This window comes from Rutidosis leptorrhynchoides, chromosome 1 (assembly GCF_046630445.1).
Source record: "Rutidosis leptorrhynchoides isolate AG116_Rl617_1_P2 chromosome 1, CSIRO_AGI_Rlap_v1, whole genome shotgun sequence".
NCBI classification, from domain to species: domain Eukaryota; kingdom Viridiplantae; phylum Streptophyta; class Magnoliopsida; order Asterales; family Asteraceae; genus Rutidosis; species Rutidosis leptorrhynchoides.
The window spans coordinates 268,094,409-268,118,392 of NC_092333.1; the positions used below are offsets into that span (position 1 = coordinate 268,094,409).

The 23,984-nt window shown below is 35.7% G+C and overlaps 2 long non-coding RNA genes across 2 annotated transcripts; both read left to right on the plus strand.

Moving 5' to 3' along the window:
* Window positions 1-1,824: 1,824 nt before the first annotated feature.
* On the plus strand, window positions 1,825-3,360 carry LOC139869367 (uncharacterized). The gene is made up of 3 exons (XR_011766046.1): window positions 1,825-1,947; window positions 2,103-2,193; window positions 2,300-3,360. It is a non-coding gene; the product is annotated as an uncharacterized lncRNA (long non-coding RNA).
* A 9,077-nt stretch (window positions 3,361-12,437) lies between these two features.
* Window positions 12,438-16,004, plus strand: LOC139869372 (uncharacterized). Its single transcript, XR_011766049.1, has 3 exons — window positions 12,438-14,598; window positions 15,018-15,109; window positions 15,598-16,004. It is a non-coding gene; the product is annotated as an uncharacterized lncRNA (long non-coding RNA).
* The last annotated feature ends 7,980 nt before the right edge of the window (window positions 16,005-23,984 follow it).

Below are 23,984 nucleotides of genomic sequence, written 5' to 3' on the forward strand. Positions count from 1 at the left end.
TTTACTCCCCATTATTAAACGGGCCATTTTGATGCACACTCTTAAAAAAAATAATTTGTTTTTTAAGTTTTATTATTCAACCTCCTTTTTTCAACGGTCACGTTTTTAACAAAACATTTGACAAGTTTGGAAAAAAAATTTTTTATTGATTACCATCAAAAGTTTTCTATTGTCACTCTACTGGATGGAATTATGGCATACAACCAAAATTGCAACCAAACACTACATAAGAACAAAAAGGTTGTTTTTAATTAACATATGTATATGTGTTAAACTCGGAATAATAATAACTTATTTTAGAAAATTAACATAAGACATGTTGAAACATTTTTGTCACATTTAGCTCATCAAGTCTAATACTTATCATTGATAGATTTTATTACGTCTAGGAGATGTTTACTTTTTTCTTGTATTAAGTCCTACTTTCATTTACCTTTGTTTGAAAAAAAGTTTTTTTTTTTACTTTGCTTTCCCCCTTTCTGTAAAACTCATTTAAACACTTTCTTTGTTTTTTTTTTTTTTTTTAAAAAAAAACTTCCTTTTTTTTACGTTACCCGTAAATTATAAATATATAAAAAAAACTTTTTGTTTAAATTTTTTTTTTCTAGTTTTTAAAAGGCCACTTGACCAATTTTTTAATTCTTTCACAACACCTGATATCGTGATCGTGACCTTTCACCAAAGCAAGAGATATTCTTGATAAACTAAACACGGACTCGTGTTTGAAATTGTCGGCCACAAAAAAATTCATTTGATAAAAGTATATATTTTTTTTAGTTATAGAAGGAGACCACTTCATTTTCAATACTTCATTTTTGACAAAAAACTATTCAATTTTACCATCCCTTTTTTTTTAATTTAACTTTTAAGATATACTTTTAATAAAAATACAAACTACTTTTTCTTATTTTAACTTTTAAGATTTACTTTTAATAAAAATACAAACTACTTTTTGTATTTTAACTTTTAAGATTTACTTTTAATAAAAGTACAAACTACTTTTTCTTATTTTAACTTTTAAGATTTACTTTTAATAAAAATACAAACTATTTTTTTTATTTTAACTTTTAAAATTATAAATTTAAGAATAAACATTAGTATGCATGAAATAAATAATGATTAATTGCATAAGTAATCATAAATGTTAGATAACATATAAAGACCTCGTCGTATTCGTATTGATCGGAATTAATCTCGACCCATGGTACCGTGTTGTCAAATGACGTGTTGCGTACATAAAGTACCGTGTTATCAAATGACGTGTTGCGTACAATCATGAGGTCTTATTAACATAAATATAAATGTTAGTGAAGTTAATAAGAGTTAGATTACAGAAAATATAATTCAGGTGGTATAACCGACCATATATAACTTAAATAACATAAATATAAATGTTAGTGAAGTTAGTAAAAGTTAGATTACAGAAATATAATTCAGGTGGTATAACTGACCATATATAACTTAAATAACATAAATATAAATGTTAGTAGTCCAAAATTTGATATATTCGAGTCTGAAAATTATTAATAATTTCATACCTTGATTAGTGATTCGTGATCGTTTGAGATATCTTTTAATTACACTAAGCTTTTCGTGCTGATAACGTGTTATAATTCAGTAGGCTTATAACTACCTTTAATGGTTATAAGAACAAAGAGAGAAAAAGAGAGAAGAAGGAGAGAAGAAATATTGATATTGATATTTCAAGAGAAATGGTGCACCTTAAATGGCTACCATACATGTCTATTTATAGTATAAAATATTACTATGCAAGAAATATAATAATAATAAAATTAACATCCGATCTACATATTTTATAACAATAACTAATTTATTTCTTGCTAAGGTTAATAAATACGTCTTCGCTTCAGTCGTTTCCTTAGCTATTCAGAAGGTCACATCACATGTTTGATTCTAGCGTGGGGTTGTTTTTTTCTTTGAATCAGCGTAGGCTTTTTTAATTGCTTCGTATTCTTTTCTTCCCATCTGATTAAGAGTTTTTTCTTTCCATCCGATTAAGAGTTTTTTTTTATGGCTTCAATGGTTGTTTATTTTGAGTTTTTGGCTTCAATGATTGCTAAAATTTCGTGGCTTCTTGCTAGGGGTTAACGAGGTAGTCGTTTGCTGATTTGTTGTTCAGATTTGCAATTGGTGAGTATTTCGTTCGATTGTGTTCCTACTTTATGCGATCTGGTGAGTATTAGCTTTTATATGTTATCTTACTTTTCGATTGTGTTCTTACTTCATGCCAATTTAAGTAAAATTTTGCAATTTCTGAGTATGTTATCTTAAACTCTAGATTTGATGCTGCAGTTTTGATTTTAAAAGTGATACGCTTATATCAGAACCCGATTTGGTGATGGATACGAGTCAAGCTATGGTTGTGATACCTGCTGTCTCATTTTGAGATGTTATTTGGTGACCCTACATTTAGCCAAGGATACAGCTTACTTAAATGGGTGGCTTAGGCCATTACCATTCCTACTTTACTTGCTTTCAATAAACAAATCACATGCTTTATGTTTGTATGGATATGAAACATATATGTGTGTGATTGTAGTAGTTTTAGTTAAGTTATTTAGTTGGAAATGAGCTTAGAATGCCAAGGAAGTGATCCTAACAGCAGAAAGTGGTCCCAATACATGTTTCTAACTGATTTTATGTTTGTTATGCTTGCTTGTTATTCTATTGGTTGAAATGGTTGTACTAGGGAATAACCTTTTGAAATTTTCAGCTTTTGTTTTATTTTGTTTAGCGAATAGAAGGTTCTAGAATTGACTCCTCTATAAAAGGGGAATGCTGGAATGTAAGGATGCAGTTTTTAATGAATATGAATTCTAATGGAGTCAAGCTCTGTTTACCTTAAATCTTCATTTTTCTTTAGAGGTCTTATGATCTTGGTGGTTTGAAGTGTTTCATTTATCTTTAATCTTGGTGAAATAACATCCTTTATAGATTATAGTGGTGAATTCTCTCTATCTTATTTGCTGTTATTATTCTTAAAGTCAGCAAGTTTTATTTTCTGTTTTTTAGGTGTTCTTGTATTAATTCATCAATCAACAAATCAGATCAGTCCAGCAACTTACCAGATCTGTTCAGCTTCATTACAAATTGTTTTCAATTGATTTCACAAGTCAAAAAGTTAGTACTAGAAGTACTAGATTTGATGCATTACAAGTATTCATCCAGGTTGTTGTAATTTTGCAGGTTTCGACGGTGAATGGTTATGCATCTGAAATGTAATAACGTTATCAAGGCAAATAGGCATATTTATCATTTCATTCTTATTGAGGTAATGCAGTTGTTAACTATAGCCCTAATGTCTATTGTTGATTATTTAGTTTAATTACATGTTTATGTATAACAGTAGCACATGGCCATTATAATTGATACCAATGTTAGCATCATTCTTCTTCTTTAGATTTCGTATAATACTAAATGTTAATCTTCACTGTATCTGTACTGCATTAGTGCTATTTTTGTATGCTTTAATTGATAGATGTTTGATCAATGGTCTGAAACATTTTCTAAACATGTGAATTGAACCACAAGTGTTCTGGTGTATTGTAATGGCCTTTAGCTGTCCATATGTTACTGTTTGTCACCATATACAAACATACCTGATTTTGATAGTTTTTAATAGCTGTGTTCTTTTTTCACTACGTGAGACTTGGAAAGACAGCCAGCAAACACTCAAATTTCCAACAAGTCAGTTATATGGGTTGGGGTTGGTGATGGTAATGTGAAGTGATTTGCATCTCTACAAAATATTTCAATTTGTATCTCTACAATACCTCAATTTGTACCTGGTATGCATGCTTTATTTTGATTGGTATGTTTTGACTTTTACCAGAATGCCAGCACCTGCAGAAATCAAAAGTGTAGTTTGTTAGACACTATGTATGTGTTATAACAGTCGAAAGATATTCAGGTCTAGAATTTTGATGTCTACTACCCGTTTTATGGCTTATCATTAGAATATAATGTGAATCTAACAACAATGTCAATTCTTAGTTTTATGTGTACTGCCTATTTTTCGATCAGAATTTTAATGTCATGCCTATCTAACATGTAAATGCATCAACAATTGTTGGTTGGTACCTTTTTTAATATCACTCCCGCTCTGTGAAATTATCGTCACATGAAGATGTTGTCAAGATGGGTGCTTTGTTATTGGATTTAATGAGGTTGCTTCAAACTTTTTTTTTTCATGTCAAGTATTTTTCTAGCTTTAACTTTAGTGGTCCTACCGATTTCTAAGCGTCTATTTGACCATTGTTTTCTTGGTTTATAACCTGGTTGCAAAACTCGGGCTACTCGGCCGATTTCTCGGCGATTAGTCGTCAAGATTGTCTCAGCGAGAAATCGGCAGTCAACTCGGCTAGTAACTCGGTCAACTGCCAGTCAACGGCAGTCAAACGACGTTCAACGGCGGTCAACGGCAACCAAGCCTGAATAATTGATAGATCTGTAAACAAGATGACAGTAGTTGAGAAAATTAAAGATGGAAGATGTAAAGACGTGGCTCCGGTGAGGATTTGGAAAGAAAAAGATGAAGATGGTGCACATAAAAAAGAGAGAGCGTATGTTGGGAGGAGAGAAAAAGTGACAGGTTGGAGAGAAAAACATGTGGACTTAATTCTCTCTATTTTTTGGGATATAGGAGTATTAATATTTTACTCCAATATTAATATTTAATTCTGTCCACTTGAAAAAGTGACAGGCTGGAGCATTACAACATATATTATATATTTTGATTTTGAAAAGGTACTTGGTGTAATACGGAGTAAAGTCTAAGATAAAATTTACATTTAATATATCTAATCTAATTAATATATATAAAATAAACATATATATTTATATTTATAAGTGTATTATTTATACATATAAATAATTATTATATATTTATATCTAATTAATAATAGGAACAAACTTGATATCCACTCTTAAACCTTTTATTAATTGATATCAAACTCCCTCATATTACAAATACATTGAGAATTCGGTCCTTAAATTTTAATTTACCAAGTTAAAACATAAAACATTATTAGTTTGAGATATAATTAATTAGTTTTTATTTAAGAAGTTTAATATTTAACATATATATATGAGAATATATATATTTATCTTAAAAAGTCAACGAAAGTCAACATCCGATTACTCCCCCGAGTACTCCCCGAGTCGCCGATTACTCCTCAAAAACCTCCTGCCGAGTACTCCCCGAGTCGCGAGTTTTACAACCTTGGTTTATAATCTTACAATATTTTATCATTGCTAGCTTAGTTTATCTGTTCATAATATTTAAGTTGATTAAAGGGAAGTTGCACAATAAGCCGTGTTTTAGATAGGCAGTTGGGACTCTTAGATTACAAGTATAGTTTCAAGTGGAAATCCAGTTGAACTTTTAGATTATAAGTTTCAGTATGTAATAGAATATAAACCGACATCTTGGTTGTGCTTTGAAAATATTGATAATGTGTTACTTCATTGATTTGTAACCAAATCATTTAATGTGCAGCTAGTATTTTGGACTGAAGGTCAACATTATAGGTATTCTAACGTATAAAGTTTCTCCCCAAAAAACGATCCGAGAAGAAAGGATGAGTGACTTCCATTACATATTTACTTAAACCACCACCTCTTATAATCATTTTCGCTTTTCCTTTGGTTAATTCAACAGCATAGATCACTTTTGTGGTGGTCGACGAAGAAAAAGCCTTCATTCACCAACCTATTTGCATTTTAATTATATTAAAAGGGTGCTAAGTTATCATACCGAGACTGGCAAAAATCCACTCGCATATCAAAGGTATAGGGCTTGTTGGACGGTATAGAAAAGGGTAACTCAATTCCAAGTTGAAGTCTATGTTTGGCTACCTACCAATAGAATGGGCACATGGTTTATTAATATTCAACAAAGATGACAATTGAATTCAAATAAGGCAGATGGCATGACATGCAAAGTCACTTGTTTACACTTCATGTTCTCATGGTCTTCTTCACCTATATAAGGCCACCACATAGCTTCATTTCAATCATCCCATTCTTCACATCTTAAATCCCATCTCAAGTTACATAATACTTGAAAGAGTCTATAACACTCTTGTGAGAAGTATTGTAGAAAATAGAGAGAGTATAGAATTGTTAAATAAAATTCTATACGAGTGAGTTACGAGGGAAGTGTAATAATCTAGTGAGTGGTCCAAATACTTTGTTAGTATTTTCGGAGCCTAGATTGAGTGATACATTGTAACCTCGGGTTTGCCATATTTGCTAGTAAAATCCATCTCTGCTTCCGCCCGTGGACTAGGCCTCACGCCGAACCACGTAAATCCTTGTGTCTTTATTTATTGCTTAATTGTTCTATTAATTTCTCGGGGTCTTGAAAGTGCGCTAAATCACAACAAACTGGTATCAGAGCTATAGCTGTGATTAAATATACAAGATGACGATAATAAGGTCCGACGTAGAGAAATTTAATGGCCAGAACGATTTTGGTCTTTGGCGAATGAAGATGCGGGCTCTACTGAGCCAACAAGGTTATTTGTTAGCTTTGAAAGGGAGAGAACATCTACCCGAAAAGTTGACAGATGAAGAGAAGGATGAACTTCTGGAAAAGGCACACGGCATGATTATTCTAAATCTTGCCGATTGTGTGCTTAGAGAAGTTGCGGCAGAAACCACACCGGCTGGACTTTGGAAACAGCTAGAAACTCTATATATGACTAAGAGTCTCACGAACCGGTTGTATATGAAACAACGGTTGTATACTCTTCGGATGAAAGAAGGTTCACTAAATGATCACATCGATGAGTTCAATAAAATAATTTTGGACTTGAATAATATTGGTGTGAAAATTGATGATGAAGATCAATCATTAATTTTCTTATGTTCCTTGCCAAAATCGTACGAGCATTTGGTTACAACTCTACTATATAGTAGAAAAACTATTTCCATGAAGGATGTCAAATCTACCTTGAACTCTAGCGAGTTAAGGAAGAAATCCTCGGCGGATTATCTGGAAGAGAGTGCAGAAGGTTTGGTGGCAAGAGGAAGACGTAATGATAGAGCATCAAGTAGTAACAACAAAGGTCGTTCTAGATCGAAACCAAGATCTAGAAAGATCAAGTGTTACAATTGTCACAAGGAAGGTCACATGCGTAGAGACTGTCCAGACTTAAAAGGAAAAAGAGAGACTTGGAATGCAGCGGGAGCCGATAAAGTTGCCGCGGTTGCAGAAAATGATTCTGATGGTGCAAATGTTCTTAGTGTTACCGATGGCCTCTCAAGTAATGAGTGGATTCTTGACTCAGGTTGTTCTTATCATATGTGTCCTATTAGGGACTGGTTTACTACCTATCAACAAATAAATGGTGGTAAAGTCCTTATGGGAAACGATGTAGCTTGTAAGGTTGTTGGCATAGGAACGATCCAAATCAAGATGTATGATGGCACGGTGAGGACGTTGACAGATGTCAGGCATGTTCCAGAATTGAAGAAGAATCTTATTTCCTTGGGTACGCTGGACTCCATCGGCTGCGAGTATCGAGCCCGAGGTGGAGTACTAAAAGTCTCTAGAGGTGCACTTGTCGTGATGAAAGGTGAAAGGTGTAACGGCCTTTACCTGTTAAAAGGTAGCACGGTTACTGGTGCGTCTGGAGTTTCTTCATCGGCTAAAGATGTAGATACCACCAAGTTATGGCACATGCGCCTTGGGCACATGAGCGAGAGAGGAATGATGGAGCTTAGTAAACGAGGTTTGCTGTGCGGTCAGAATATCGGAAAATTGGAATTCTGCGAGCATTGTGTATTCGGAAAACAGAGCCGAATAAAGTTTGGCACAGCCGTTCACAGGACGAAAGGTACTTTGGATTATATCCATTCAGATCTTTGGGGTCCATCTCCTGTTCCTTCAAAAGGTGGTGCGAGATACATGTTAACCTTTATTGATGACTATTCGAGAAGAGTATGGGTTTATATCCTTAAACGTAAGGATGAAGTCTTTGTCAATTTCAAGCAATGGAAGATGATGATAGAGAAGCAGACTGGAAAGTTCATTAAGCGCTTGAGAACTGACAATGGACTGGAATTCTGCAAAGGCGAATTCAATGAGTTCTGTAAGAACGAAGGCATTGTGAGACACCACACAGTGCGGTTTACACCACAACAGAATGGCGTTGCAGAACGGATGAATAGAACGCTCCTTGAGCGAGCGAGGTGTATGCTCTCAAATGCAAAATTACCAAATATATTTTGGGCTGAAGCTGTCAACACAGCTTGTTATTTGGTAAATCGGTCTCCATCAACGGCAATTGATTGTCAAACTCCTTTGGAGAAATGGTCAGGTTCCCCTGCAAGTTACAGTGATTTGAAGATATTTGGTTGTCCTGCTTATGCTCATGTGAAAGATGGTAAACTTGAGCCGAGGGCTAAGAGATGCATATTTCTAGGGTATGCAGATGGGGTGAAGGGTTATAGATTGTGGTGCCCTGATGGTAAATCATCCCGATTTCTCATCAGCAGGGATGTGACATTTGATAAGTCTGCTATGTTGAAAAAGACAGAGGAGGAACAAGTAGTTGCTGGAAAAGATCGTGAAGTTGAAGAGCAGGTGGAGCAAGAAATAGAAGTTTCACAAGGAGTAGTACAAGATACTCCTGTCGAGCCCGTTGTAGAAGATGTACATGACTCTGGTGTTGATCAAATGACACCAGAAGATCAGTCAGATGAACAACATGATCTACAGAATTATAATCTAGCAAGAGATAGAGAACGACGAGCAATAAAACCACCACAACGGTTCGGGCATGCAGATTTGGTAGCTTATGCCCTGAGTATGGCAGAAGATATAGAAGTCCAAGAACCTGCTACATATCGTGAAGCTATAAGTGGCCCAGAATCTGCAAAGTGGTCTGTAGCTATGAATGAAGAGATGGAGTCTCTTTATAACAATCATACGTGGGAGCTGGTGAAACCGCCAAAAGGTCAGAAGATTGTTGGATGCAAATGGATCTTCAAAAAGAAGGATGGAATTCCGGGTGTAGAAGATGAAAGGTTCAAAGCACGCCTTGTAGCAAAAGGCTTTACTCAGAGAGAGGGAGTTGACTTTAATGAAGTTTTCTCACCGGTCGTAAAGCATACATCTATTCGCGTGTTACTTGCCATGGTTGCTTTACTTGATATGGAGCTGCAGCAACTAGATGTCAAGACAGCATTCTTACATGGTGAGTTGGAGGAACGGATCTTTATGCACCAGCCAGAGGGATTTGTGGTCAAAGGAAAGGAAGATTATGCTTGTTTGCTGAAAAAGTCATTATATGGCTTGAAGCAATCACCTCGACAATGGTATAAGCGGTTTGACGTATTCATGACTAGTAAATGTTACTCGCGGAGTGATTATGATAGTTGTGTATATCACAAGAAGCTTCCAGATGGCTCGTACGTTTATTTGCTGTTATATGTGGATGATATGTTGATTGCTTCGAAAAACATGTCTGAGATCGATCAGTTAAAATCTCAACTCAAAAGTGAGTTTGAGATGAAAGATTTGGGTGCAGCTAAGAAGATATTGGGAATGGAGATTATCAGAGATAGACGTGAAGGAAAATTGTATTTGTCACAAAATAAATATATTGAGAAGGTTCTTCAGCGTTTTGGGATGGATAACTCCAAACCGGTTAGTACTCCACTTGCTGCACATTTCAAACTTTCATCGGCGTTATCACCAGAAACTGAGGAGGAGGTAGAGCATATGTCACATGTTCCATATGCTAGTGCTGTGGGTAGCATCATGTATGCTATGGTATGTACTAGACCGGATATTGCACAGGCGGTAAGCGTGGTGAGTAGATATATGGATTGTTCAGGGAAAGCTCATTGGAAAGCGGTGCAATGGATTCTACGGTACCTCAGAGGGACAACAGATATTGGCTTAGTATTTGATAGCGGTGGTAATACTAATGTTACCGGATACGTTGATTCAGACTATGCTGGTGATTTGGATCAGAGAAGGTCTCAGACGGGGTATGTTTTTACTCTCGGAAGATGTGCTATTAGTTGGAAAGCAACATTACAATCGACGGTTGCTTTGTCAACAACTGAAGCGGAATACATGGCTCTGACTGAGGGTGTGAAAGAAGCAAAGTGGCTGAGGGGTTTGGTTGGTGATCTGGGTTTGCAACAGGACGAAACTGTAGTGCATTGTGATAGCCAGAGTGCCATACATTTGACTAAAAACCAAGTGTATCATGAGAGAACCAAACACATTGATGTACGGTATCACTTTATTCGAGAAGTCATATCAAAAGGAGTTATAATTGTCAAGAAGATTTGCACGGCAGATAATCCGGCAGATATGTTGACTAAGCCCGTTACTACAAACAAGTTCGAACACTGTTTGGACTTGGTTGGCGTTCGAAGAAAGTGATGAGCCCGAGAGGGCTGACAGGAAGCAGAGATTGATAACGGATAGCAAAGGATTGGAATGTTCGTTAAGGTGGAGATTTGTTGGACGGTATAGAAAAGGGTAACTCAATTCCAAGTTGAAGTCTATGTTTGGCTACCTACCAATAGAATGGGCACATGGTTTATTAATATTCAACAAAGATGACAATTGAATTCAAATAAGGCAGATGGCATGACATGCAAAGTCACTTGTTTACACTTCATGTTCTCATGGTCTTCTTCACCTATATAAGGCCACCACATAGCTTCATTTCAATCATCCCATTCTTCACATCTTAAATCCCATCTCAAGTTACATAATACTTGAAAGAGTCTATAACACTCTTGTGAGAAGTATTGTAGAAAATAGAGAGAGTATAGAATTGTTAAATAAAATTCTATACGAGTGAGTTACGAGGGAAGTGTAATAATCTAGTGAGTGGTCCAAATACTTTGTTAGTATTTTCGGAGCCTAGATTGAGTGATACATTGTAACCTCGGGTTTGCCATATTTGCTAGTAAAATCCATCTCTGCTTCCGCCCGTGGACTAGGCCTCACGCCGAACCACGTAAATCCTTGTGTCTTTATTTATTGCTTAATTGTTCTATTAATTTCTCGGGGTCTTGAAAGTGCGCTAAATCACAACAGGGCTAATGTGGAGATTGTTAGGAAGAATATGAAGCTTATTTTAGCATAATTGCACTTTCATTGTTCACTACATGTACGCGTTGATGGAGTTGATGGATGGGTATGTATTGTATAAATAGTTGTGATATGGATTATTGTTTGTGTAGGATTGAATGTGGTTTACTGATGCATTTTGGCAAACATTTCATGCAACGAGAAATCTTTCTTTTGGTGCTGCTACTAAGGTATGGCCATAGGAAGAGATGTAGTCATTTTGGTGCTCTTTTCTCATAAATACCTCATTTGACATGTTGTGTTCCCTCTTCATGATCCAATAATTTGATATTGATAATAACTACAAGTAATAATGAATCACGATCAATAAGTTGATATTGATAATAACTACAAATAATAATGAAATACCTGGTCATACTATTTAACACTTTTTTTAGCTATTCTTTCTAACTTGCACACATATTGACCAACCAATCCTTTGTATGTTTTTATACCGCTACAACTATCAGAAAAGTGGGCTAACAAAATACGAAGGTGAAAATTATACTCACGGACCAATATCAACTTTTGTAGCCTACAGTTTTCTGTTGCAAACAATATCAACTAAAAGGCATGTGATTATGAATGTATTCACACCATTCTCTGATTGCAAAGATCCAACATCTGTACGTATGAGGTCAACTGCTCTTCACCCGCAACGAAGTGCGGTTGACCTGCATACTTGTAAAGATACCAAATTAGGTATGAAATCTATTCTTTCTGCCGTTAAAAAAAAAAAAGGTATGAAATCTATTCTAGCAATTTATTATAGAAGTTTCCCGCTTCCCATCACAGTAGCAGTCCCCTTAAAAATTCCCTTTTGGGAAAAAAGGTATAAATAGTGCTGAGAAGAGTAGGCCTAGAACGATTGCTTTTGCGATCAAATTCGTCCTTTCCCAACCATCCGAGAATGCAGACTTGATCAATTTCCAATCAATTTTTGACAACATACGACAAACTGATAATGCTATAATTCTAATAAAGTAGCTCTCTATATTGCGTTCTTAATGATTGCCGAATCAACATGGGTAAATTGAGCACGCCCAACTAAAAATGAGACATGCAACCAACGTCCATGGGCTTTACATAACAATAACACAATAATAAAGAGGATAAGTGATCAGAGTAAGTATAAAAATTCTGTGTTATTTAAATAAATTTTTACTTGGTTATCAATCATGACTTATTTTACGATCATCATCTTCACCTTCTTCTTTAGTTCCAGACTCTTTGGGTCTTGATCCGGGCTGGTGGTTTCTGGAGTAGGGTTAGTAACCAATTTTTTTTCCTGCTGTTTTTGTATATCAAGGGTGTTCCATATGTTCACCTTAGCAGGCTTAAGCTTAAACCACCCCCTTTTATTTTCGTTAGAGTCGACAATTATGTTCCCAACGTTCATGTGCTTAAATATAAAATTCATAAATCAGATTCATATCTGTAAATATGATCAACCCTCACATTTCATGGGCTGTGCATACTTACAAATCTGAATTTGATAAATGAATTTGATATTTACGCACAGGAACACGTTGAGAACAAAATTGTTGACTCTGATGTAAATAAAACGAAGAGGTGGTGTAAGCGTATGCCTGTTAAGGTGAACATATAGAAAATCCCTGATAAGCAGCAGTGACGCTGAAAAAATTGTTTACTGACCCTACTCCAGAAACCAGCCCGAATCAAGACCCGGTGAGTTTGGAACTAAAGAAGAAGAAGAAGATGATTGTAAAAGATGTCGTGATTGATAACAAGTGAGCAAAAATTTGTTAAAATAACTCGGAATTTTTGTATTTAATTTGAATACTCACCCTCTCTGTTATTGTGTTATTGTTATATGAATCTCTTGGACATTGGTTGCATGTCTCAGTTTACTAGGTGGGCGGGCTCGGTTGATCTATACTAATTCGGCAATCATTAAGGACGCAACATCGAGAACCACTTTATTGGAATTATAGCAAGTTATTCAGTTTGTTGTATGTTGTCGTAAAAAAAGGGTTGGAAATTGATAAAGTGTGCATTCTCAGATGGTTAGGGAATGGGCAACTTTGATCGTAACAACAATCGTTCTATGGCTACTCTTCTCAGCACTATTTATACTCTTTCTCCCGAAAAGGAATGGTTAAGGGGACTGCTAGTATGGGAGAACAGCGTGAAACTTCTATAATAAAATGTTAAAATAGATTGCATACCTATTTTTGTCTTTAACATTATGGTGGTCAACCGTGTTTCGCTGCGGTCGAAGAGCGGTTGACCTCATAAGTACTGATGTTGGCTCTTTGCAATCAGAGTAAGCATATGGTGTGGATACATTCATAATCACATGCCTTTTAGTTGATAATGTTTGCAACAGGAAAAACTGTAGGCTGCAGAAGTTGATATTGGTCGATGAGTTTAATTTTCACCTCCGTATTTTGTTAGCTCACTTTTCTTATAGCTGCAGTGGTATAAAAACAAACAAAAGATGGGTTGGTCAATATGTGTGCAAGTTAGAAAGAATAGCTAAAGAAGTGTTAAAAAGTAATACCATGCAGTTCATTATTATCATCTGTTATTATCAATATCAAATTAATCTATATATCATTAGAGCTGCCTCTGTTAGTTTGTTTAGGAGTGTCTTTTTACACCAGCCATGTGACGTATTTTTGTCTTTTGATTCCATTAGATATTTAATATTTATTACCTTGGGTTTCTTAATTTTTTTATCCTCCCATTTCTCCACGGCCTAATACCTCCAGATGCTTCTTCTGGCGATTAACTTTTGTGAATCGATAGTCGATAGATAGCTAAAAAAGCCGGTAGACCACCGCCATTGCTACCGGCACCGCCGTTGCTTCCGACACCGCCATTGCCACCGGAACCGCTGCTGTTGAGGTTAAATTGGTTTACAACCCTTCATTTATTTTATTTATTTATTGAATTAGATTCCACATGCATTATCCTTTTCGTTCCAGTCATCATCTCTGTGAACGTCTTCTTCCTTAATGTTCCAGGTAGTATTTATTGTTTTAATTTCCTAGTAGCGTCATATACAAGTCGTGTATTAGAACTTTACTTATTTTGTTTTGTTTACCGACGGTAATTATTGGGATACATAACTAATAATTTTTTTTTAAGTTAGTAGTTAATACATTTAGGATTTAGTTATGATATGGTTTTAATTGAATTTACTGAGTTGTGATTATAAGCAAATCTAGAAAATAAAGTCTTTTTGAAGGTTGTCTAGTTTCACATTTATCTTTCGAAAGTAAAAAAATAGAATAGCCGAAAATTATACTATATTATGTGACAAATAAGAATAGTTCTAGCTGAAACATATTAAGAAGTGATCTTTTCAATAATCGTTTTTACATGCTGCTTGATTTCTGCCCTTTGTGTTGAAATTTAAAATCTCCGTTGGTATGTTGGCTAATTGATTGCTATTTATATTTGTTGATTTAGGTATTTTGGGCGCCTTCTTTTCACATTGTTAAATTGTAAGGGGATTATTTTTGGGGTTGGTTGTTTATTATTGCTATTATATATTATTCTTCTACAATTATGTTAGTTGGATTTCATGTCTATTATTTATATGGTATGCGAATGTTTGTGTATATGAGGGTATTTGTAGTTGATTATTTTCTTATTATAATAAGTTAGTTTGGTTGAGTGTTGTATTAGTCCGTTATAGTGTAATGGAAACTTGACAAGTAGAAAACAACAAAAGAAGTGTGGTCGTAATAAATGTGTTCTTGGTGAGGGTGTTGACGACAATGTTACTGTTGTCGAGTTGCCTCCCGTGTCAGACATGCGGCAATGAGGCATAAGTTGGCCTTTATACGACAATTTGAGCCTAAGTTCGTGTTCTGATTGCTACTTGAATCTGTGTTGCTTTTGGTTTTCGTTTCGGTTGTAGGATGCTATGGGAGTTTCAAGAAATGGTAACATCCACGAGCTGTATTAGTGAAATACATTAACAAAGGGTTGCCACCGACTTCATCCTCAGAGGTACTATATACACTATAATAATGAATTTCTTTAATAATCAAATTGTTACATGTCGAAATCATATTACATGGGCTGTGTTCAGAGTGACGCGATAACTAAATCAACATTCAAAACCTAAAGCAAGTGTTAAAAACAATCAATATCTTCTCTTCGTTATATATTAAAGGTAACTATTAAAAGATTCAGTTTGCATCATGTACAATAACACACCACTTCTGATGAATGAATGAATAATTATTGAGTGTGTAGAATGATGATGTGAATATATTAGTTTGATTACCAATAAATAATGATTTTGATATGTAATAATCCATTCAACAGCAATTGCAGTAGGTAATTACCTAAAAATTGGCCTACATGTAATTTTAGCGGTTTGTTTAATCATACTATGTATGCTCATCATTTTTACTTTATTCATGGTAACAAACGTATAATTGACAGTGAGAAAAAAATAAAGTGACTTAACTAATACAAAAACTACCCTCCAGATTCAACATTGGAAACAGCAACCTCGTCAGCAGATGCTACGAGTTCCCAAGAAGACACTTTACGTGCAAAGCGACAACTACCGTTTGAACCAGGTAAACACAAAAGATAGAAGTTACAATAACTGAAGCGCTAAACATACATTCATCACTAACTACATCATCATGACACACACGCCTGCTAAAGAGATGAAAAGGACTGAAGAAGCACAGGAACTGCAAACGAGAATATAATTTTGGCCTTACATTATGCTCTTTAAACAATGTATTTTGTTCTATGACTTAAACATGCACTTAACTAGTAATATAGAGCATGTATTTTTGGATGTAAAAAAAGCAACTATGCTAAAACATGCTCACAATGGCAGTTAAAAACCAGCACCAATTTCCTTCACCTTAAATATTTAGTAAACAACATACGAAAATGTGGTCCCTTGTAGCAACGTGCGGCTGACCACATGCTTGTTATTGATCATTAAGAGGGAACACAATAAGTAAAATGAGGTATTTATAGCATAAGAGCACCAAAATGACTACATCTCTTTTTATTGCCATACCTTAGTAGCATCACCAAACGAGAGATTTCTAGTTGCATGAAATGCTTGCAAAATGCATTAATAAATCACATTCAATCTTAAACAATAATCCATATCACAACTATTTCAACAATACATACCAGGGTTGCAAAACTCGGCCGAGGCCGAGTAATCGGCGAGTAATCAGTTGGAAGCACAAAACAAAAAATGTAACATCCCAAAAATCTGTTCCAGACACGAGCCGCGCTGTGGGCCCTCTAGCCGCATCGCGGCCTATAACATGAGCTGATGGCTGGTTCTTTTAAAAAGCTCGACTTGGTTTTTCAGCTTTAAGCCGCACCGCGGGCCCAGGAGCCGCGCCGCGGCCTATAACGGCAGAAAGTGCTGACCAACATTTTTAAATAAGGGTTTTCGAGGGCATTTTGGTCTTTTCGCGTATTGGACAGATCATATCTATGAGATCTGGTCCATCCACCTCATTTATTCATTTCATTTTCTTTTTCTTCTCCATTTTCTCTCATTCTCTTCAAACCCCAATACGTTCAAAGTGAGATTTGAAAGTGAAGAAGTTAGATTCGATCTTTGGAGCAAGAGGAAACGTCGTTCTCCTCGTTCTTAGCTACGCGGTGATACTAGTGGTAAGTTCTAACTCCGAAATTCTTTCTTGTGCTTCATTGTTCATATCTAGGGTTTGAATGGTTGTTCATGAGTACAACCCCATTAGTTCATTAATGGAAGATGTGAACTAGAAAACGGGTTTATTGGTGTTGTAGGCGGGTTTTGGGTTTGGTGAGCAAGTTTATACATGTGAGACTTGCAAATGAGTGTAATCACTAGTATTTAGTGATTATTGAAGTAATGAAAACCATTTGTGTTCATTTAGTTGACTAATCTTGAGTAGAGTCAAAATTTGGGATTGTTGGTGAATTCGGTTCGATTGTCGTTTGTGTTAGGTTTATAAACTTAAAATGAGTTAAGTTGAAGTATAAAATCGAGTTAATGGCGTTTTGAAGTCAAAACTTGTAAATGGTGAGATTTTGACTTTTAAGGGTCAAAATGGGTTTTCGAGCGAAAGTCGAATTAAAATGCGTTCGAGTGCTAAAGTTGGTACAGTTAGGTATTTCGGGTACGCGGGAATTGGTCTTGTTGGTTTCGGACCTAACACAAACGTTAAAAGTGCAAAAGGGTGTAATTTGCACTTGTTGTTCCTTTGGGCGGGTCGAGAGTCCAAATGAGTTTGTATTGATGATTATGCGATAAATGGAATAGGTACATTCCATTGGCGAGTTGCGGGATTGGATTGCACTTCATCGAGGCGTTTAAGGTGAGTGTAAATTTACTATACGCATATGTATGTGTAAAATGGGTGCATGTGTGTAGAGTGACCCTTGCTCGGGTTTACTCTATGTTTGTGTGGGAGAATGGACCCTTCTTGTGCTTCGGGTCCATGTGATACGCTTATGCGTTTTGGGTTACTACCCTTGATGTTGTGATTGGCTAGCGTATTGGATAAACCCCTTTGGCGATGGGTTTTGCTAGCATTTGTCGTGGAGATGATTCGGGTAGTGAATCGCGTGATGTTCGGCCAACCCTATTGTGATGTTTGACTAAGGTATGAGTCGCGTGATGTTCGGATTCATAAAGGCGCGTGAAGTTCGGCCATCCTTAATAGTCAAATTGTTTGAAGGTAGTGAGTCGCGTGAAGTTCGGATTCATTAAGGCGCGTGAAGTTCGGCCAACCTTCATGTGGTTTAGGTTAAGGGGTTAACCTTGTTGATGTTGTTGATTATATTTATTGTGTGTGCGTATATACTCATTGTTGTGTTGCAGCTAATCTTGTGGCGTTAGCTTGGTGTTTACGTAGCGTGTAGCTACTTTGTGTATGAGCTCATTTTTAGCTTGCTTACTATGCGGAGGTGGTATGTGTTTACTTTGTGTGCTTGGTGATGCATAGTCATTTTATGCATATGTATGTGTATAGTGCCTTTACATTCACTAAGCATTAGCTTACCTTCTCGTTGTTGATATTTTTATAGGTTCGCGTGACGGCGGCTCGGGTTAGCGTGGGGATTAGAGATCTTGGCTAGGTTGCTTTAGAAGATCCTGCTTTTGGACTCGATTTTGGATTGGGTAGCGTAGTCCCAATCACCATGCTCAGTTTTGTGTAAAGTAACTAGTCGGCTCATGTGACGTATATTGGTTTAGTCAAATGGGTCATGAGTATAAATCGGTTTATGATTTAACTAACGTATTATTGTATTAAAGAGTTTAAATTATTATTGTATGTTTTTAAGTTCGTTGAACTTATTATGATAACAAATATGTTTTGGGAATTGCGTAATGGGACCTAAAGTGTTATTTAATGTATATTAAAAAGAAAAAATTTTTATGGGCCAGAAATCGACGGGTTGGGTCGTTTCAAGTGGTATCTGATCAATACCTTTACCCTTATTTCCATCCCACTTGCGTTTCCCATTACTTGCTCCCGATTCTGATTTCACCTTCTCTGGCTCTTGACGGATAACCTGATCCATCAAGGTGTGCGCCATGCGCATCGATTCCGGGACATTCGCTGGTTTCGAAGAAGTGACATTTCCCTGGATGTCTTTGGGAAGTCCCCACAGATACCGTTCCAACTGTTTGAACTCAGGAGTAACCATTGTGGGGCACATCAAAGCTAACTCCAAGTACCTCCGGTTATAGCCATTAAGGTCAGTTCCTACGACTTTCAGTTCCCAAAACTCTGCTTCCATTTTCTGAATTTCAGTTCTGGGGCAGTATTCCTCTATCATAGCCCTCTTAAACTCCTCCCATGGTGTTGCATAAGCTTCGTCGATTCCTTGAGCCTGGGCAAGAGTGTTCCACCATCTCAAAGCGTCATCTGGCAGCGTGCAGGAGGCGTACTTAGTCTTGTTCACTTCGGAGCAGTTACTCACATGGAACACTGATTCCAACTTTTCAAACCATCTTGTTAACCCAACTGGCCCTTCCGTTCCACTGAAATTTTGTGGCTTGCAACTCTGAAATTCCTTGTAAGTGCACCCATTCTGAACGTTCTGGTTAGCCGGCGGAGTTTGTGCTGGGCTGGCATTTGCCATAGCTATGGCCACTCGATCAGCTATCATTTCCTCAATTTGTGAAGCAGTGGGTGTTCCTCTCGTCATCGATCTTCCAAATAAAAATTTCGACTTAAGTCAAAATCCATTATTCAATAAGTAATAAAGTCATAGTATATGGTAATCAATTATATAATCAACACAATACATGTTAACTACGTATGGCAAACTAATTACAGATAACACAGAAACCATCATATAATATCTTAAATAAAACGTCGTACAATAATTCAAACAACATTAATTCCATTCATAATAAAAAAAAAGTTGCATACAATTCACAAGTTTTCGTACAATACATGAATGAAAACATGAAACTACTAATGAAAATACATAAAGAAATCTAATACAATAGTCCTATGGTGATGGTGGATAAATGATGTCCATCATGTGGGACACCTGGTCCTCGAGCTCAGTCACCCGGGCACGTAGGGCACACACTTCCCTCATCAGCTCCTCGAGGGTGGGAGGTGATGGTGGGGCAGGTGGTGCCGGTGGTGCAGATGGTCCAGGTGGTGCGGATGTAGCACTAGAAGTAGATGGCACATTACGGGCGACCTTACGCACAAATGGGTCAGCAGGAAACAGCACAACCCGCTTACGGGCGGTGACCCTAACCAACTGTCCATGTGCGTTCACGAACGGCTTGCCTCCATTTACCCCTGGAATAACAGTACCATCGTAGTGGTAACGCTTCTTCGGCGGGGTAGAAGGTGGCGGTACAGGCTCCTCCTCGGAGTCCTCCTCAGAATCCTCCTCGGGATCCTCCACGCTGGTCTCATCTGATGATGAACTGTCCGAGTCGTCTGAAGGTGGTGCAGGTACATCACGTACGGGAGAATAGGTCCGGCCGGTGGTCATGATCCGATGTCTTCCAGGTGGAATCGGCACAACCCGTCCGTCAGCGGTGCGTCTGACCCAATGTCCATGTTCGTTATGAAATGGACTGCCCCCGTTTACCCCAGGGATCACGGTATCATCGGAACGATGCTGTGGCCCTGGGAGACTAGGGCTGGGTGGAGCTGGGATCTCCTCGGGATCCTTGTCACTGTCAGAGATGACCATCAAGTCAGGTGAGTGACTACTATCCCCAGAAGACGAATCACCAGAGTCGTCGGAGGGTAGCGGTGACGGGATCGGTGAGTCAGCAACAACAGTAGGTGAAGTAGCAGATGAATCTGAATCACTCTCCTAGTCAATGATAATAAGCGGTATGTCCGACATCAGAACAGGAAAAATAACTTTTTCCATGCCAGTAAGACATATAGTGTAGTGACCCGAACTTTTCCATGATTAATCCATGATTATATATTAAATGAAAACTATATTTGCATGATTAAATGTTTCCAACATGTTAAGCAATCAAACTTGTTAAGACTTGATTATTTGAAATGAGTTTCATGTAGACAATTGACCACCCAAGTTGACCGGCGATTCACGAGCGTTAAAACTTGTAAAAACGACATGATGATATATATATGGACATATATATGGTTAATATGAGATTATGATAAGTAAGTATCTCACTAAGTATATTAACAATGTGTGATATACATAAAAAATGAGAATATTGAATTTATGAAGCTCGAAACATTATACACAACGATTATCGTTATAACAACGTCTTACTAAATACATATGTATTGTATTAGGATATTGATATACTATATTTAACATGATAAAATGATAATTAAGTATATCATTGAGTGTATTAACAATGAACTATACAAGTAAGATGAGACTACTAACTTAAGGATTTCGAAACAATATATATATGTAACGATTATCGTTGTAATAGTATTTTAACATATATATATATATATATATATATATATATGATGTTAAGATATATTCATACACCATGTTATCATGTTAACATAACTATTTAACATCTCATTTAAGTATAATAACAATGAATTAATTACATTTAACAAGATCGTTAACCTAAAGGTTTCAAAACAACACTTACATTTAAAGACTAACGATGACTTAACGACTCAGTTAAAATGTATATACATGTAGTGTATTTAGATGTATTAGTACACTTTTTAAAGACTTCAAGACACATATCAAAGTACTTCTATTTAACAAAAATGCTTACAATTACATCCTCATTCATTTTCTTCAACAATTCTACTCGTATGCACCCGTATTCGTACTAGTACAATACACAGCTTCTAAGATGTATATACTATTGGTATATACACTTAATCATCAGCTCCTTAGCAGTCCATGTGAGTCATTAAACATGTGGGAACCATCATTTGGCAACTAGCATGAAATATCTCACAAAATTACAAAAAATATTAGAAATCATTCATGAATTATTTACATGAAAACAAACTTACACATCCTTTATATCTAATCCATATACCAACGACCAAAAACACCTACAAACACTTTCATTCTTCAATTTTATTCATCTAATTGATCTCTCTCAAGTTCTATCTTCAAGTTCTAAGTGTTCTTCATAAATTCTATAAGTTCTAGTTTCATAAAATCAAGAATACTATCAAGTTTGCAAGATTACTTCCAAGCTTTCTAATCCAATCCAAGTAATCATCCAAGATCAAGAAACCTTTGTTATTTATAGTAGGTTATCTTTCTTATTCAAGGTAATATTCATATTCAAACTTTGATTCGATTTCTATAACTATAAACTATCTTAATTCGAATAAAAATCTTACTTGAACTTGTTTTCGTGTCATGATTCTACTTCAAGAACTTTCAAGCCATCCAAGATCATTTGAAGCTAGATCATTTCTTGTCACTTCCAGTAGGTTTACCTACTAAACTTGAGGTAGTAATGTTGTTCATAACATCATTCGATTTATATATATAAAACTATCTTAATTGAAGATTTGAACATGTAATCACTAGAACATAGTTTAGTTAATTCTAAACTTGTTCGCAAACAAAGTTAATCCTTCTAACTTGAATTTTAAAATAAACTAAACACATGTTCTATATCTAAATGATATGCTAACTTAATGATTTAAAACCTGGAAACACGAAAAACACCGTAAAACCGGACATACGCCGTTGTAGTAACACCGCGGGCTGTTTTGGGTTTGATAATTAAAAACTATGATAAACTTTGATTTAAAAGTTGTTCTTCTGGAAAAATTATTTTTCTTATGAACATGAAACTATATCCAAAAATCATGGTTAAACTCAAAGTGGAAGTATGTTTTTCTAAATGGTCATCAAGATGTCGTTCTTTCGACGAAAATGACTACCTCTTTAAAAAATGACTTGTAACCTGTATTTCCGACTATAAACTTATACTTTTTCTGTTTAGTTTCATAAATTTCAGTTCATTATGAAACCATAGCAACTTGAATCACTCAAAACGGATTTAAAACGAAGAAATTATGGGTAAAACAAGATTGGATAATTTTGCTTATTGTAGCTACGTGAAATTTGTAACAAATCTATACAAATCATAACTTAACTAACTTATATTGTATTATACATGTATTCTAACATATATTATGTAATCTTGGGATACCATATACACGAATACAATGTTTTGACATATCATATCGACCCATCTATATATATTATTTGGAACAACCATAGACACTCTATATACAGTAATGCTGGAGTTAGCTATACAGGGTTGAGGTTGATTCCAAATTAATATATATACTTTGAGTTGTGATCGAGTCTGAGACTTGTAGACACTGGGTCGTGGATTGATTCGAGATAATATATATTGCTTTATTTCTGTACATCTAACTTGAAATGTCCCGTTCTTATTGATTAAAAACGTTCCATATTAATTGATTTCGTTGCGAGGTTTTGACCTCTATATGAGACATTTTTCAAAGACTGCATTCATTTTTAAAACAAACCATAACCTTTATTTCATAGATAAAGGTTTTAAAAAAACTTTACGTAGATTATCAAATAATGATAATCTAAAATAACCTGTTTACACACGACCATTACATAATAGTTTACAATACAAATATGTTACAACAAAATAAGTTTCTTGAATGCAGTTTTTACACAATATCATACAAGCATGGACTCCTAATCTCGTCCTTATTTAAGTATGCGACAGCGGAAGCTCTTAATAATCACCTGAGAATAAACATGCTTAAAACGTCAACAAAAATGTTGGTGAGTTATAGGTTTAACCTATATATATCAAATCATAATAATAGACCACAAGATTTCATATTTCAATACACATCCCATACATAGAGATAAAAATCATTCATATGGTGAACACCTGGTAACCGACATTAACAAGATGCATATATAAGAATATCCCCATCATTCCGGGACACCCTTCGGATATGATATAAATTTCGAAGTACTAAAGCATCCGGTACTTTGGATGGGGTTTGTTAGGCCCAATAGATCTATCTTTAGGATTCGCGTCAATTAGGGTGTCTGTTCCCTAATTCTTAGATTACCAGACTTAATAAAAAGGGGCATATTCGATTTCGATAATTCAACCATAGAATGTAGTTTCACGTACTTGTGTCTATTTTGTAAATCATTTATAAAACCTGCATGTATTCTCATCCCAAAAATATTAGATTTTAAAAGTGGGACTATAACTCACTTTCACAGATTTTTACTTCGTCGGGAAGTAAGACTTGGCCACTGGTTGATTCACGAACCTATAACAATATATACATATATATCAAAGTATGTTCAAAATATATTTACAACACTTTTAATATATTTTGATGTTTTAAGTTTATTAAGTCAGCTGTCCTCG